This window comes from Aythya marila, assembly GCF_965140915.1.
Source record: "Aythya marila genome assembly, chromosome: 21".
NCBI lineage: Eukaryota > Metazoa > Chordata > Aves > Anseriformes > Anatidae > Aythya > Aythya marila.
This window is the reverse complement of record NC_139062.1, coordinates 2394192-2411495: the sequence shown is the minus strand read 5'-3', so window position 1 is coordinate 2411495 and position 17304 is coordinate 2394192. Positions and strand designations below refer to the sequence as shown.

Genomic DNA, 17304 nt, shown 5'->3' with positions numbered 1-17304 from the left:
CTCCTGAAGGGATCAAGAGGGGTGCTGTAGCTGGTAGGAAGTTCTTTACATGTTGCACTGCAATAGCCCTTCTCAGCTATCACTCCTCTTAAATGATTTGCTGCATTTCATTACCCAGTGCTACCCCCTAATGTCAGACATTTTGCACACCCTTATCTCTACGCAGTTTCACACTAATGTGAAAACCTCCAGTACAAGCTTCTGCAACGTTCAGTCCCCAGAGAAGCAGAGGTTTGTTTTGATACCAGTGGTTTAAAAAAAAAAAAAAAAAAAAGGAATATAATTGTACTGTGCTATAGAGACAGCACTTACAGCCCACCCTGACAGCCAATTTATCTACAGTCCAAATTCATAGGTAATCAAATCGGTAGAGCAAGCATATCAGCCACATGCCACGCTCTGCAAGCTCTTTCTGACAAACACTTTTAGCGTCTGCAGCCCTTTGAAACAGAAGACATTTTTCCACGGCTCCAGGAATCAGACTGTGCTATGGATGACTGGCCCCTGAAGTCCCATTTCGGCAGGCAGGAACTGATGATCCTGAGAATTGTTAGCATCAAGGAACGGAGCGGGCAACAATCTCAAAGGGACGTGTAAGTGACACTACCCAGAGAGGTCTTTTCGCAGAAACCCATTACTTTCTCAATTTCAAATAGCTTTTATATGAAGGTGTTTGCCTGAGCACAGCCGCTGGAGGGGAGGAAGCAGTCCTTCCCCCAAGGCCTCTCGACAGCTGGTCCGTAAGATGTTCAGGTGCCTCAGCTCAGTCCTGGGGCTCTTCCCAGCGCCAGCATTTGTTGATCAACTCTCCTTGCCCTGCATAATTCTTACAGAGTAAAGCATTTCAGATGCAAAACACATACAGGAGTGGGGGTGTAGGACAACGTTTTACTGGTACAGAGAGTCCCACGTGTCCAGACCCTACCACATGTTCAGGGTAAATACTGACGCTTTCGAGGAAACCTTTCTGTTAAAGCTTTTTAAAAAATTCCAGAGCCAAAGCCTTCTACTGCTTGATTTTCATCAAGTAGAGAAGAAAGCAAAGAACAGAGTATCAAACATCAGGGGGCTCTGCCAAGCTGATCGGTTAAATATTGTTTTCCTCAATGACATAATTTGACATATTTGAGATTAAGATTTTGTGATGATTTCTTACGAGACAGTTTTGAAGTGGACTGCAGCCAGTACCAAAGGTACAATGAGGACAGAGACAACACACTGCCTTATCAATTATCTTCAACCCTTGCTGCCATTCAAATCCTTCCCTTTTTTTTTTTTTTTTAAAGCATGTCAAGAATGGAGCAGCTAAAAACAAGATTCCAAGGGAGATAATTTTAATGGGCAACAAGCTGTACTGAAATGCATCAACGAGGATGACTTTCAGTGGTCCTTCTCCCACTATTACACAACCAACTAGGAAGCTCTCAGAGACTTCAAATCTTGTATGAGCAATACACGGCGACAAGGGCTGCAAAGTAACAACCCTAAATGGAACTGAAAGTTACAGGAAAACCCTGAAGTTTCATAAAGTCTTCTGGAACAAAGCAAACAGAGAGAAAGCAAATAAAAGCCAATAACCCTCCACTCCCCGCAAAAAAAAATCACTGAAAAGTAAGCACAGAAAAAAAGTTCAGCTAAGACATAGAAGCCAGGCACAGCAGAGCAGAGGAAAAAAAAAAAAAAAAAAGTTTGAATGGAACCAAACAGCTCTTCAGTTATGGCATAAAGTTCAGACAGAAAAGCATCAGACCAAGTCCAAGTACAAAAGGAAACTAAGGGCTCTGCTGCCACAGCCAAGTGGTAGTTTTAGGGCATCTTTTCATGTCTGGTGTCATTCTGTATTGTCATAGTATGGAACACAAATACAATGAACATCAACTTCCTTTTCTTTCAGTGGACACTAGCAGAGAAAAACCACGTTCAACAGCTCATGCCTACACATGCCTAATACTTTCAGAAAATGAGGGAAAGAAAGAAACCCTCTCCCCTCACACAAGCATCTTTGTAATTGATTACTAAAATAAAACCTGATCCCTTATGAACATTTCGTGTTTAGTTGTCACCAACTGATCACAACCACCACCTCTTCTCCTAAGCACAGACCAGGAAAAAAAGGCTACAGGAGCTTGAGACCACACACCCAGCCACACCTCAGGCAGAAAGCTGCCCTGATCACAGAGGGATCTGTTTTCTGCACTGCAAGCATCTCATCTTCTCCAGTCTCTTCTCTGGAGCCCTTCCCTCCTCTTCACCTTCCCTACCAAAAAGGGCTGGAGAATGAGAATTTCAGGCTCTTCCACACACCCACTGAACCACACACTGATTTTAAAGAACCACATTTAAATGAGATCGAGTTTGCCTTCCTACTAAACTCGTTTCGAAAAAACATTTCCATCAAAAGCAAACGCGTACGTAGGGAACAACCTCCTGGCTTTCCTTAGCTTACTAATGGGTGACTTCACCTCTTCCCATCCCAGAAAACTCGTCCAACATTTATATCTCCACCTCTGTACACCTGAAAGCAAAACCCCAATTTCATTCGCTTGAAGGAGGTGGAGGGAATGTTACTCCGAACGTATTTCCAGTATTGATTCAGAACGAGCAAAGAGTCAATTAGCAACAAGAGGGAAACGAAGGAGAGGAGCTCCCCATTAGTAATACCTGAGAGACATCCTGCTCTTACAAAGCATCAAGGCCTGTATTTTCTGCTAAAAACCCAAATAAATAAGCCAGGGAGAAAGAAGTTACAGTAATCCATACAAAGCTTATTTTAAATGCCAACTTGATCAGGAAAAGATTTGTGGTATAAAACACTTCTGAGAGCCTCAGCTAGAAATTTTAAAACAATTAAGATCTGGCAGCTTGCAGAACAGTCATTCATAAACCACTGAGAGTAACTCCCCTTCTAGAAGAGAGAACCAGGTGCTTTCCACAGCTGCTGTTATCAGGAGATCCTCCACTGCTTTGAAACAGACAAGTAGCAGTAGGTAACAATGATGCACTGAGATGCAACAAATGCAAGAAAATGTAACTCTCCATGTATTTCATCATTTCAAAGCTTTCTAGTCCTGGAAAAAAAACACATGCTATAGGCAGAAAGCTAAGGGTTTGCCACAGCACAGATTTGCTTGTTTCTGAAATACCAAGCCTTTTTCTACTGCTCAGCATCTCTAAAAGCTCCTGGTAACACTGACAGTGTATCATCACACCTATTTCAGAAGCAGAAAATAACAATCACCATGAGTTGAGCTCAAGGTCATGCAACATGTTATTCGAAGTGCCAGGAGCACAACCCAAACGCTGTAATACCAACACCACCTAAATCCTTGCTGTGGATTAACGACGTGCAATCTTCCCAGCCTCTCTCGCTGTCTACTTGCAGCATGGCCATTTACCATCTCCAGGAATTAAATATGTGACCTTATTAAAATATCTGTGGAATTTAATACAGGAAACACGTTAAATTTCCAACAGGATGTTACAAACAAGAGGCCTCATTCATTAACAAGCCCTCCCAGCCTTTCTTTCTATTTCCAACACGTGTACTAGGGCCTCAGAAAAATCCCAGCAAGGAAAAATGTGAATATAATTTATCAGGACTCGAAAGGCTTCACTATACATACACTAAAGTAATTACCTTCCACATAATACTTCCTAAACTTGTACTTTGGGACAAAAAGCTTTGCAAGTAGTTATTTGATGAATAATTAGGAAAGAACAGGGCTCCCATGAATTGCAGTAAGCCTGCGTGGAGAGCAGCGACATACAATGCGAGCACAAGTGGAGCCAGTTCCATTTGTTTCGTATATTACAGACGTGGAAAGAGAGGCATGCCGTTAGACAATAAAATCCAACAATAAAAGACTAAGCCTATTCAACACGAGGAGAAGCAGGAAATAAGAATCAAATGACTTTTTCCAAGCAGAAAAACAAGCAGATATGCTGCTCACAGAGCTGCACGTAACGACGCCAGCCGCCGAAGGTAGCAGCGACTCAGACTCGTGGAAGAGGAGCGTGTGTCCTCCAACATCCACACTAAAAGCCAAAAAACACTAACAGCAGCTAGAATCCCAAAGTCTACAGCAGGGAAATTGGCATAATTATGAAAGAATAAAAGCCATAAAACCATATATTGCAAACCATACCCATTTCTAATGGGCATTACGCATCCAGCAAAACATCGCTGATGGTTCTAGCTCCTCCCTGGGTATTCCTACCATTAAAAAGTTGATTTGCTACTGCTAGGCTACCTGCACCACCAGCTTGTCACCTCCTGCACTCCTCCATGGCCTCAAAGCTTTGATGAAAGCATTTGAACAGCAGCCACAAACATTTTAGCAGGTCAGAAGAGGACCTGGATGCTGCCTAACTTCTCTTTCTGCATATGGCAGCAGTTGACCAAGCCTCTTGTAATCCCAACGTTATTCAGACCATCATCCAGAAGCATGCATTGAAAAATCTCCCCTACACCATGACACGGCATACAAACAAAAGCCCCAAATCCATATTCCCTTTATTCAGACCTTATGCTGTTTTATTTTCCTCTGCGGCTTAGGAGAACCACTTACATTACCACACTCCACCCACACTTCTTCCTTCAGCGGGTTATCCACATTGCGTCCTTTTCTCTCAATCCCTTTGATTTAGAGCTTAACCCCTGAACAATATCCTACTCCAGCTTTGGCCAGCCAACACGAGATCAGCCATAAACCCTGTCTCTACTGTCATCATCTGAAAGCCTTCCAGAGCTTCTGCACAGGGTTCAGTTGAATCAATCAGAGAATATAAAATTTACCATGGAAACTGCTCTAAAGAACAAGAAGGGAGAAGATTACCTTGATTAACCACAGACACCAGGGTCAGATCACAGCAAGTCATCAAAAAAATTGGCTTTTACTTCACTAAACACTTGACCATTTGGATTTTGTTCCCAGTAACATCAAATAAACTTGTGTGTGATAATAAATCTGTAGCTGGAGTCTTAAGAAACAAAACATATCAGAAATTAAAAGCATGGCTCCAAACAGCCCTACGGTAAACTGTTTTATCCTGATGGCACTTACTAGCTGGGCACTCGACTTTCAGAAATCTTCAGGAGTACAGGTACCTTTAAGTTCATCTTTTATTGGGTAAAGTTTCTCATCTTAAAGGTTCGTGGTGTTAGAGTGCAAGCACCATAATTCAGTGGTCAAAGACAGGTCTATTAAGCTTTGTGAAGTGAAAATGAATGACCTTGGAGACATAAATTAGATTTCTGCATCTCGCTCCCAGTTTGTAAAAATGAGGATTAAGTGTTTAAGTTTCCTGCGCCGACCTCATTAGAAGATCTCTAATGGAGGCACTGCATCCATTTTTACCTAAGATGTATCATTCTGACCCAGAGATATGTACCAGAAGAGTTGGTAGCTGAACTACTGTCGGGTGTGTTTTGTTCACCTCAAGAACCTGTCGTCTTCCCCCATTTTAAAACAAACCAATAATAAGGAGAAAGGCAAAGCTTTCTTTTGCAGAATCTTGTCAGGTATTGAGCTTTACCCAGGTCAATTTTAAGCAACTTCACCCTTCTAAGTTCTGCTATGAAACAGAAGTTCGTGCTAAAGTTGTAAATTACATTAAATTATGATCCCAGTGAAGCCGATGCACCTGAACAAGGAGTGAAGTATCTGCTTTAAGGCTACCATAGACAGAAAATCAACAGAAGAATTATAAAGGAACACAGGAAGAATTGCAAGAAACGGGTTAAGCCATCATTGTGGGGGAGAACCTTCCAAAGAACAGATGAGCACCATTATTTCAAACAAACAAGAAAACCCCACACGCAGCAGAAAAGCTTAACAGAAAAGCAGTTCAGTTCGACTCCAAGCTCCCCAAGCTCTAAGCCACTCTTTAGTCAGAGGTGTGGGAGAACAACATCCACGCTATCACTGTGAAACATTTGCTCTGCAGAACATCCTCACATGCCCGCTGCTCTTCCTGAATCCTAAGCAAAGCTGAAGGCCCTAACTGTGTGTGCTCCAGGATCTTCTTTTTCGTGGGGCAGGATGTCTTGAAGAAACACAGCCCTTCTGGCACTTTTATGTTCTATGAGGTGCTGTTGCTTTCTTCTTTCACATTCATGCCATTTCTCATGTTAACATGCGTGAATGGATGAAGAATCCTAAATCAAGGAAGAAATAAAGAGGTGTTTTCACAAAGACACCATGTATTCCAGTCCCTCGCAGTTGCTGGTGTTAGCAGGTTAATGTCACACATATAGTGGGGTTTGGTTTTTTTTTTTTTTTTTTTTTTTTGAAGATTCAAAATTCCTAAATATTTACTAATTTTGACATCCAGCACAAATCTGACACCTCAACATCCTGTAATTACTAAATGCACTTGCCATCCCTTTTCAAATTGGGGAATAAACCGGTTGCCTAAAAGGCTGAGCTTCTTACAGGGACCATCAGACTGGTTCAATTGCCTATTCCACCACACCAGAATTCCCAAGCCCAGCTCACCCCACTTTATATTGCGACACAGCCACGTAGCTTTCAGAAGCATTCAGGTTTAAAACAGGGTATATGCAGCCTTACAAGCTCCTGCTAGACCGCAGTGATTTCACAGGCGGCACAGAAGTGACCGATCTCTGGCATCACAGGTCTGCCTCACCGCCTCCAGCAGCGGCTCCAGCACTACGAGGTTACCAGCCACAACACATCGCAGCTCTCCCGCAGCCTACGCACGCTTTGAACAGGTTCTCACTTAAAGAACTTAAGACTTCGCTTCTCCAGAGCTTCTATTGCCAAAACGACGATCGTCTTTTGTTAGGATCCCACCCAAAACAAGATAATGTGGCAATTCACACAGCACGTAGGTGGTTACGTGTGAGCAGTATGACACAGACTGCTGACTCAAGGCATAAAGGCACAGACGAGGTCCCTCGGGTCACAGCCACTCTGTGCTAAGTGCCCAGAGCCATTTACTGAAGGAAAGGAGTAAACAGGGCTGCCTGAAGTTACCTGTCCTTCAGAGAAAGATAAATGGCACCTCTCGGATGCTGCCATTAGGAGCCAATGCTCGCTGTAGAGCTGCTAACATTCATTAAGTTCCACTGCAACTTATTCCTTAATGAGCCCTTACCAGGTTGGGGGCACAAATAGATACAGGTTAAACGCACAGTGTGCATCATCAACAGTCCCCCCAGGCAGAGATTCCCTCCATCCATTCCCCTACACACATTTGGACTGCCAGGACACCACGTACAGAAACCTGACGGTAGGATCAAGAGCTCAGTGCAGAATATCTGCTTAAGAATTTAATAAATATCGCTTACCAGATATGCCAGATCAAACAGGAGCTAGCAACTCTACATTTTTCTGTCCCCTCAGTTGAATCAGGCTCACAATAAGTCATTTGTTGGAGAGTTGGTATAAAAACACACCCAGAGCCACGTCAAACCAAACAAAAGCTTGCTTCTCTCAGATTTTAACCGTGATTTCTCACTAATAAGAAATTCTGCTCCTTAACACTTTGCTTATTTTTAGTGTAATATAACATGAATGTTCCCCCATGTATCTCAATCAACATTTGTACGATACCTGCTCCCGGACCAGCCGCTAAGAATATTTCCATCTGCAGGAAAATGGGCCAAAGTGCCCAAGAACTCGGCTGTTTTAACCCAAAATGGTTGACTACCAGAAAAGATGAGCGCAAACGAGCAACTGCCACAGACAGACATATTTATGAGCACAAGGTGACAACTTCCTTTCTCTTTCTTTAACCTGGTTTATTGGAGGAAAAAAACCTCCATAATCCCCTCATTTCCTCCCCCTCCTCAAGCCCTTATCCTTTCATTCCCTGCAAGTAACTTTCGTACATGATGAATTTCAACCAAGCCTGCCGTGACAGCCATCCCAGCAATAACCGACATTCCTCAAAGTTTTGTGCAAACCAGCAAATTGATAGGGGAAAAAAAAAAAATCTCTAATTACATCTCCGCTAAGGCACGGCCCAGACTGAACCCGGCATTTTAAGCTTCACTACTCAGCACATGGCACATCGAGGCCGTTTGTCCCTTCAGCTGTTACAAAAGACGGGGAGAGAGAAGAAGGAACTGGTGATGGAGGGGGCAAGCCTCGGGACGTGCAAGCTATTCTGGATGCTCAGTGAACTAACTACACAGACATTTGTATTAAAAAAAAAAAAACTATTGAAATGGGAATAGTCAGCTAATATTTCAATCTGTTTGTTTTTTCAGTCACTTACAGCAATTCTCTGCCTCAGTAGACTCTGAAATCAAAAGGAGCCAGCGCAGTATTCATATCTTGTTTGCTCCTTTGTTCATACATCAGGCCCTCTGAAAAGAGCAGTTGGGCACAGCTACCAGCGTTATAAAAGCTTGTGTAAAATGCTGCTGGCAGCCCAACATAAAGAGCACAATACTGCGTTGTGGCTCCTGCTCCCCAATGCCTCCCATCGCTCCACCAAGGGGCTTGATTTCCTTCCTAGCAACACCATCTCCAAAGCCCGGGTAACCACAAGCAGACGAGCAGACCTCCTCGTGATGCCTTCTGCACCAGCCCCACGTACTTTCCTATTGCCCTGGTGCAACACAACAACATTAGTGCGACACAAGGCTCCTTTCGAGCAGCTCTGAACACACACACAGACTTGCTAAACAAACAGATCTCAGACGAACTGTGTGTGCTCTGTTTGAATTACAAGATAGTTTGGTGTCGATGTTTTGTTTTGATTTATACACGCCTTCTTTTAAGCCTATTGATTTAAATTTCAGCTGCCGTCAGGTACCACTTACCCCTTTTAAGTCAAGGAAGATGATTTGTGTGGACTTCATGCAACTGAAACAATTACCATACATTTCCATAGCAGAATCGTAGTGAAAAATAGCTGAAACTTAAAAATAGCTCGCCTAACCAGGCCACCTGCCTAATAAATAAATAGAAATGGACATCACAAAGTTAGGGAACTGGTTTTGTTTTGTTTTTAACATGTGTAGTTGCTCACCCATGTCAGTACAACATCCTAACTAAATGTTTCCCAACCACCCTTATTTCTTGTAAATTAGAAGTTAACTACAAGTCCAGCACCGCATTCACATGCCAACACCACGGAGCACAGCACGTCACTGGAGCTTACAGTGTCCTTAAATATGGTAGGTAATGAAATCAAAGCTACCCTCAGGCAATCTTAATGTATGAACAGCTCTGCTGAGAAGATAACACGGGTTGTGCTGTGCTATTACACAGCCAGTAACACGGGCTTGCAAAATTCTGGATGCTCCTGGCACAATTTTCCCCCCTCCCACTCCCAAAAGTAAAATAACTTCTTTATGGGCACACCAACCACCCAGCACGGCTAGGACAGAGAGCTGCGTTTTGTGGCTGTGACAGTAAGTTGACAAATAGCACGTTATTTAAAACGGCGATTAGTAAAACAGCAACAGCGGAATATCATTTTTCTCACCTAAGCTGCAATCAGCATCAAGAACTGCACAGAGCACAGCTCTTCACAACCGTGACTGTTGTTGATTATCAGCCCTGTGCTGCGGCAGCACAGAGCCTCTACCCACAACTCCGCCAGACAGACTTCTGCATGCATACAAAAAAACCCACTACAGTAAAACGAACTCCCAGATTCACAGAAATCACCATTTTTTAACCCAGCTACATAATTACTGCTTAAGGCAGGTCTGTCTCTCCCAGCCCCACTCACCTTTCTCTGCCTGAGAAACAAGCCATTTCGCATAGGGCTATCAAGGGCTTTGTCCAGATGGAGAGTTATCCCCCTCTCGGTCGCTCCAGAGCATAAATCCACATGCCAAAGGCATCATAAAGCCAGAGAGGCAACACAAGTATGCCCCTGGACCTCTCAGCGAGCTCCAGTCATAGCATCCGCGCAGACAATGACCTACAATCATGCTGTAGCCACAACCAAAGCTATGTGAGTGGTAGAACAATAAAAAAAAAAAGTGCCCTCAATCCAGGGGCAATCAGCACGCTTTATTTGGGTAGGGAAGCAGAAGAAAGGAGCTGTTTACTCCAGCCAGACAGCAAAGCCTGCTAAAGAGTCCGAAACAACTTCGAAGCTTCATGATTCAGTCAATGCTCCATTGAACTATGACAGTCACTGCTGCCTACTCTCAGTGCACTTTTTCCAAGGGCTCTAACCCACCGGCATCTATTCCTCACACCCAGATGCTATTTCTTTCCCTCTTCTGCATACCTCGATATCATCGGCCAGTTGGAGTTATCGGGAAGCCAGGGGAGGCTTCACCGCACCTCGATAACGCGATCTGCGGAGCAGCTCCAGCCCCCACGCAGCAGTCGCTTTTCACAGCTTCAGTACACACCGTAATTGGTTTTGTTTTTACAGATGCTGCTGTAAAAACAAAAACCATTACAGGATCATCAAGAAAGGAAACTATCTACACCAAAATCACCTTCCAGGCTCTGTATGCTTCCTTTTACTTTCATCACCCCAATGCATTTCTCTAACGCCTTCTCCCTTGGCAGCAGTTTCCCTCTACACGTGCCCCCAGACCAAACATCCCAAAGCCAACACACAAACCTCACGAGGAGGGATTTTTATTGCAGGCTAGCCGGGGTTTTCACTGGGGGTAGAGGGAGAAGGCAGAACATGAAAGAAAGTTGAGAGGGGTTCAAAAGAGTGCGCTTCAGAGTCTCACCTCATGTGCTCCCTCTTTCTTTATACACTCACTTACAGAGAAAGAAGCCGAGCCAGCGCTGGGAGGGGAGGAGGGAAGAACATACAGAATGTTTTGGCATCCTTTAGCTTCTAATTTACTATTTTGGCTTTCTGCGAGGTTACCGAAAGGCCACTCCGGAGAAGGAGGAAAGGTAGAAAATGCCTCCTGTTCTCTGCCTCTCACTGCCCAAGGAAAAAGAGGTCGTGCTTGCGTGAGAGCAGAGTCCCAAACACGGCAGAGTATACAGCAAAGAACAATGAGCTCCCGAGCCTGGGCATTGTGTGCATCCACCTCCCTCTCTCCCCTCCAGACCTCATCAACCAACAAGGCAAATCTCCCCAATCGCCACTCATCCAAACCAGGCCACCGAATCCAGCCCCGATTCTTAATTTTACAGGACGGGCTCAGGGAGGAAAGGCAACGTAAGATGCATTTACCAGAAGTGCTTTTATTATCACAGAGATGCTGCCACCCCTCAGCCACCATGGATTTCTCAGTTCTAAGGGAGCAGCATACACAAAACAAATGTTTGCCTGGTAATACCAGGGCTACAGAAACCACCACACATCACCCATTCATCTGAATATTTGGCACCCGCCTTTTACAACACGCACTCCTTTTGACCCAGCGTTTGTTTTTATCCGGTTAAAAATTTGCATCGAAGAAGGGGGCATACTACGGGAATTGTGCCACTTCAGGTTTGGTCTGAGAGAGCCGTAATTCTTACTGAATTATGGCATTAAGGTCTGCTGGACGAGGCTTCTCGTTTCACTCCCACCCCCGCGCAGGCAAAATAACACCTTTGATTTCAGTAACCGGTCAATGAAAACTCAGGAGTAAACAGACACCAGACCGTAGCCCGCTGACTGCACAAAAATATCCCCAGCTCCTCACCCCCGAGCACATCGCCGCTTCCAGCAAAAACTCCGCGGAAGAAGTGGGCAAATCAAAAATAACTGCAGCCAGCGTGCGAAAATAAAAAGTCCGAGGGGCCGGGCGCCCCAACAATGAATCACATTGTTTGCTTCCCGGCGGATTTCTTCAGCAGCCGGGCTCGGCGGCGAAACCTCGACCGCTGCCTGCCTCCCACCGCGTCTCCTCTCACGCTTGAGAAATGAGGGGGGAAAAAAATGAAGGGAAAAGGGGGCTCCCCGCGGCCGGGGGGGGGGGTGCTGTGAGGGGGTGGGGGTGCCCCGCTCCGACCCCCCCCCCCCCGGCCGCTTCCTTTGTGTCCCCTGCCCTCCTTCCCCAGCCGAAGCCCCCTCCCAGCGCCCTCCCTCCCCCGGCTGGGGAACCAAAACACGGCCTCAGCGTGCGGGGAGCGAATAATAATTTTTAAAAAAAGGGCAAAAAGCGGCTTTTTGCCCCTTTTTGCCCCCCTCAACCCCCGGCTTTACAGCCCCACCATCCCCCTCCCCGCTCCCCGGGGGGCTCCCCTGAGGGCTTGTCGCGACATATCGTGGCCGAGCAGGGCGGGAAGGGCCTCGCCCCCCCCTCCCCCTTCCCCGTTTCCCTCAGGCTGCCCCCTCCCCGTACCTCGGCGGCGCTCACAGCATCCGCGGCGGCTCCGTTCTGGCAGCCGGGACAAAGCGGCGGCGGGGAGCGGCTCCCCTCGGGCTGCCTGGCGGCGGAGATCCCCTGGCGGTGCCTCAGCGGCGGCTCAGGGGCATGGCGGCGGCGGCGGGGAGGGGAAGGAGCGGGGCCGGGGGCTGTGGGGCGCAGCGGCCGGGCGCTGCCTCCTCCCTGCCCTCACACACACCACACACACACACACACGGAGCACGCAGCGAGCGGGCACCCAGCAACGCAGCCAGGCCGGAGCCGCCGCCTGCCAGTATCCGGCGCGCCGATTGGAGGAGGAGCCGCGCCCCGTGACCCGCCAGGAGGATGGGACCAATGGGAGGAGCGGATGGAAGTGATTTAAAAGAAGAAGGGGAAGGCGGAGCGGGGGGGACGGGCAGGGCCGGGCAAGGCCCGGAGCGCCTGGGGCGAGGGGGGGCGCATACAAAAAGCGCCCGGCCCCAGGGCGCCCCGCTGCGACCCCCGGCCCTTGGGGTCCCCTCTGGGGTCTGTGGGGCCCGGCCTCGCCGCAGCAACCCCGGGGGTGGCTCCAGTTGATGCCACGGGGGAGCTGCCACTGGGTGTCCCCTCAGGGGGCAGCGCTGGGCTGAGGATTTGGGGGAGCCCCCCTCCATCCTCCATCCCCCACACCCACTGTGGAGCCCCCCCAGGCCACCCTGGAGCCCCACACCCGTTCTGAATCCCCCCCAGCCACCAGGCCACAGTGCCCTCACACAGCCCCTCCGCCGCGTTTTGTTCTCAGCAATAAAATCCAGAGGCTGCCGCTTCTCGCTCGGTGCGGCGAGGGTGTTGTCACAGCAGCAGCATTGCCAATTACCGGGTGGCAATTAATAAAGCGCGAGGTCACCCAGGAGCTTTTTCGAGCCCCTTCAGCCCTCAGCTATCACGCGCGGTTCCGACCGATAGCGCGGAGCTACCTGCGCCATAAATAGAGCAAACTTGTTATTTAACCTTAACCTCGGCTTTCATCCGTGGAACGCGGGCCAGCAAAATAAATCACACGGCCGTAAAGAAAGTCACACGTTCTTCCCGGGGATCTGAGAAATTTCGTGTGGAATTACATCTCCTTTCTGAAAAAGCACTCGGATCTGTCAGGACAGATTTTGCCCTCAATTACACTTGTGTAACCCCAACTGTTTGCTGTCTCTATAAACTGCCTCCATGGCTGACTCCAGCGGTATCGCAGGAGATGCGTTTGAGGCTGTTAACATTATTGCCTTCAGCAGAGGGAAGTGGGAACTGTTTTCACTGAAGAGAAAGGCACACACAAGGAGATTTGAGGTCTGCACATCAGAGGAATTTAGTTCTTTATCCTGTGCATGCAGGACAAATTTATCCCTAGCATAACTTCAGGGACATTATCACCAGAGGTTGAGACACAGAGTTGATTGTGTTCTAATAACTAATTTAGATAAGCGTCTAAAAATGCACATCAGTTAAATGTCTGACACAGCCATTTTGGAGGCTATACTTTAGCTGTCCTTGATAGAGTCTGATTCCATCTCTCCTATTTTCTCTGCTAATTACAATTTCACGTTCCTCGGTCTCTGGATGTATGCCTTAAAAACTGTACAAATTGCCACAACGCGGGCGTGCCTTCAGCTTTCTCCAGTCTCCATCTCTGTGATGGCAAAAATTCTCCACAGCAGCCCCTCTCTGTCTCTCCCTCTCCCCTTCCGCTCACCTCCATGTCACCCCACATGCATTAGAAGCATTTATTCGCAACATTTTGATGCTGTATTTTGTTGTTAACAAAAAAATAAGTCCATTTGCAGGGGATTTCCTCTTACGCTGTGTAACTAACATCTATGTGCCTCCTGAAATCTGCACAGCCGGTTGAAGTGCAGAAGCAGGTGATTACTCACAGCCAGTGACAGCAGGCAGCCCCACATCCTCATACCACGCACAAGTGATCCAATTATAAGTTTGCTTCTTAACCATAGGATTGTTGCAGGAATAGCACTCGAAGCGTTTTCTTTGGCAGAGAGGCAGCCCTCCCTGTGGACAATAATAAACAAAGCCACAGACCTTGTCCTGTAATCTTCTACCAGCTAAAGTAGCACGAGGTTGAGTCAACACAGGGAAGATCAAGGAAGACCCAAAAGCTGCAGCGAGAGATCATTTTCCCCCTATCTGGGCACTGCAGACTTTCACGGTTCACATCCTGCTGGAGGGCGAGGGATGGTGAAATGACTGGGCATGTTCTACAAGTAAAATATTTTATAATACATATGGATTGTCTATGTGAGACCCTAGCAGGTCTTTAGCAAGGCATTTTCTGGCATCCTTGTGATGTTTCGTGTGCCTGTCCCCCAGCCTTTCTGCGAGGTACAGGAGTGCTGATGCAGAGGAAGGCTAATTGGCTAAATCCACAAAGAGACTTAAATTCCAATGTGCTACAGAAGGTACCTACACAGAAAACGTTAATCCTCAAAATCCTGTTCCTTACCCCTGGACATTTCCAAAGATCTGATGCAGCAACATTTCTGCTGAGTACTCCGGATCCGAAACACTGCTTCTGCAGCCAGCTGGAAATGTTTCTGTCTTGGCCGCAGGCAGGGTCACACCACAGCCCCGTCACTATTCCCAAAACGATGGCAGGGCTGCATGTCCCTGCTGCACACACAGGGATCCATCCATGCAGCTGCCGTGTTGTGGAGGTCATTTAGCCAAAAGCACGCTTCTAGGTGTGACAGGAGAAGGCTGCAGTGTGCCTTGGGGTTGGCAGAAAACAAATAGTGTTGCTCCTGCCTCATCTGCTGCTTTCCCATCTTCCATGCTCCCACAGACCCATCCCAATCCGTCCTGCCAGCTCCCCTTGGGGCCTCTCAACGCAGAGTCCTGCTCCACCAGTCGTGCCTTCGGCTTCCACTGAGGCAAAGGCACAGTAGAAACTACAGATGTTTAGCATTGTCATTCTTATGTTATGGAAAAAAACATGCTGTGCTTTGTCTGTTACTTTTCCATGATCCTAAACAAACATCTTCTTCATTAGGAAAGAAAAATAAAAAAGAGCCAGTGGCAAAATACCTCTTCGCAAAGGGGCAGAAAGCAGGCACTGATGCAAAAGGAAAATCACTTTCAGACAAAATAGGTCATCAATGCGTGAAGAGTTAAAGTGTTTCATGACAACTTTGCTGCCAAATCCAGATAACATTCATGTGGGTGGAGAGAAGTATCTGTAGTGCAGCCAGCAAACCTTAGAAGCACTCTGGAAGGGAATAAATACATTTACATAATAATGACACGAAGCATTTCTGGATTTATTAGGGTGATGCAAGAAGAACTCTCACTCTGAGTAAAGGAGGATTCCACAGACACTTTTGTCTCCTTTCAGATGCTGATCTGTTTCCTGCGTGTGCATAAAACTTTTCTGACACTTCCCTTTTGCTGCAAAGTTTACTGTCAGCGTATTACAGAAAGCCTGAACTTATCTGTTCAGTCAGTAGCCACAGAGGTTTATTACATGGATAATTGACTTAGCTCTGGCCTGGATTGTTTTTTCTTTGCAGTTTTAGATAACGTTTCTTTCCTTCTCACTTTGTTAGCCCTTACATCTGTTATATGCAGTGTATTTAACTTTTTAAAAGTATCTCCTTATATGTGTGTTCTAACATGCCTCTTTTTTTTTTTTTAATAACTATTACTTTGCCAACTGAATGAAACAAAAATCTATGAGAAAAGAAAACAAAACAAACAAAAAAAAAAAAAACACTCTGACTAGGAACAATCAAGTCAAAAAATACCAATCCTGAGAAATCTGTCACCACCCTTTCAACCCAGCCAGTTAAAACAAGCGAGAGAGGAAGAGATTTTTTTTTATTCCACAGTCATGAAATTACAAACCAGTCCTTGACCATGACAGATGAGTCAGGTTCTAACCTCAGCAATGCAGTAAAAACCCAGCTCTAATGAAACAGGCAAATGTCAATACAGCGATTAGCTTGGAAGATAATATTCTGAGAGGCTTTCACAGATGACCTAACTCCACTCGCAAAACAGGATTAGATTCTTTCTTTCCCTTTTGTAATATCTGAAAACCTGCCCTTTAAATGAAAACTATTTGCTTTGGGGCTTTTTTCTGTTTTGTTTTGTTTACTGTAGAAATCTCAGGAATTTCAGATCCCATTTTCATTTATATTAGCAGAGAACTTTTAGGACGCCTCGTAGTGCTCGAAGGGTGGATGGGTGGGAGCCCCTTCCAAGCAGTCACCTCTACTTAAAACCTCCTGCATGGGTTGCAGTGAAAGCAGAAGCAATGTAAATGAGATTTAAATCAATCCGAGCACATTCCCACACATTCAAGCACATACAAATTTCCAGCGGCTCAACAACATCTGTTAAAAAGAATCACTTTATTCATTAATCTGATAAAACTTTGTAGAAATGGGTTGTGACTGTCAGTGTTTGTGGTAGGGAGCGATACGTGCGCAGCCTGTGCCAGCTATCTTCAGTCCCCTGGGTACAAGCTCTGTGGGGCAGGAACTATAGCTCCGATTCAGGAAAAAAAACCCGCTGAATATGGATGAACTGCTGAATCGGGGTCTGTGTCCTGCTCGGCCTTTGTTGAAGCACTCACTACTGTAACAACTGACAAAGTGTTTCCAAAATATTTGCCTGCTGGAAAAATAAAGAGTTGAAAACAAACCACTCCAACGCCGTGCTCCCACTGAGCTCTCCTCGCGTGCCTTTGATGCCGGCGCTCTGCACAGCTCCTTGCTGGCCAACCCAGGTCTGTTTCCTACGGGTTTCCACCTGCACAGATGCCCGAGCCAGAGGATGTGTTCGGAAGGGCTGGAGAAGCGAGTGGCCACACGCTGCTGGGGACCACAGGGAGGATGCTCTTGGTGCCTTCAGGGGCACTGGCAGAGGAAGAAGCTGCCGGTCAATTATCACGGGGACAAATCCTTCCCCCTACAGATCACAGCCTCGGTGGCATGCAGCACATTCCCAGCCTGCGCCCACCTTGGTGGCTTCTTTCTGATTCTTTAACACCAGGCTCCTAAGCCTCCCTGCAC

General features: G+C 46.5%; 1 protein-coding gene across 1 annotated transcript in view; it reads right to left on the bottom strand.

Moving 5' to 3' along the window:
* Positions 1-12467, bottom strand: part of RERE (arginine-glutamic acid dipeptide repeats) — a 222979-nt gene extending 210512 nt beyond the window's left edge. Inside the window, exon 1 of the mRNA XM_082776734.1 lies at positions 12242-12467. The gene's annotated coding sequence lies outside the window, so the exon portion shown is untranslated. The remainder of the gene's footprint in view (positions 1-12241) is intronic.
* Positions 12468-17304: the final 4837 nt, after the last annotated feature.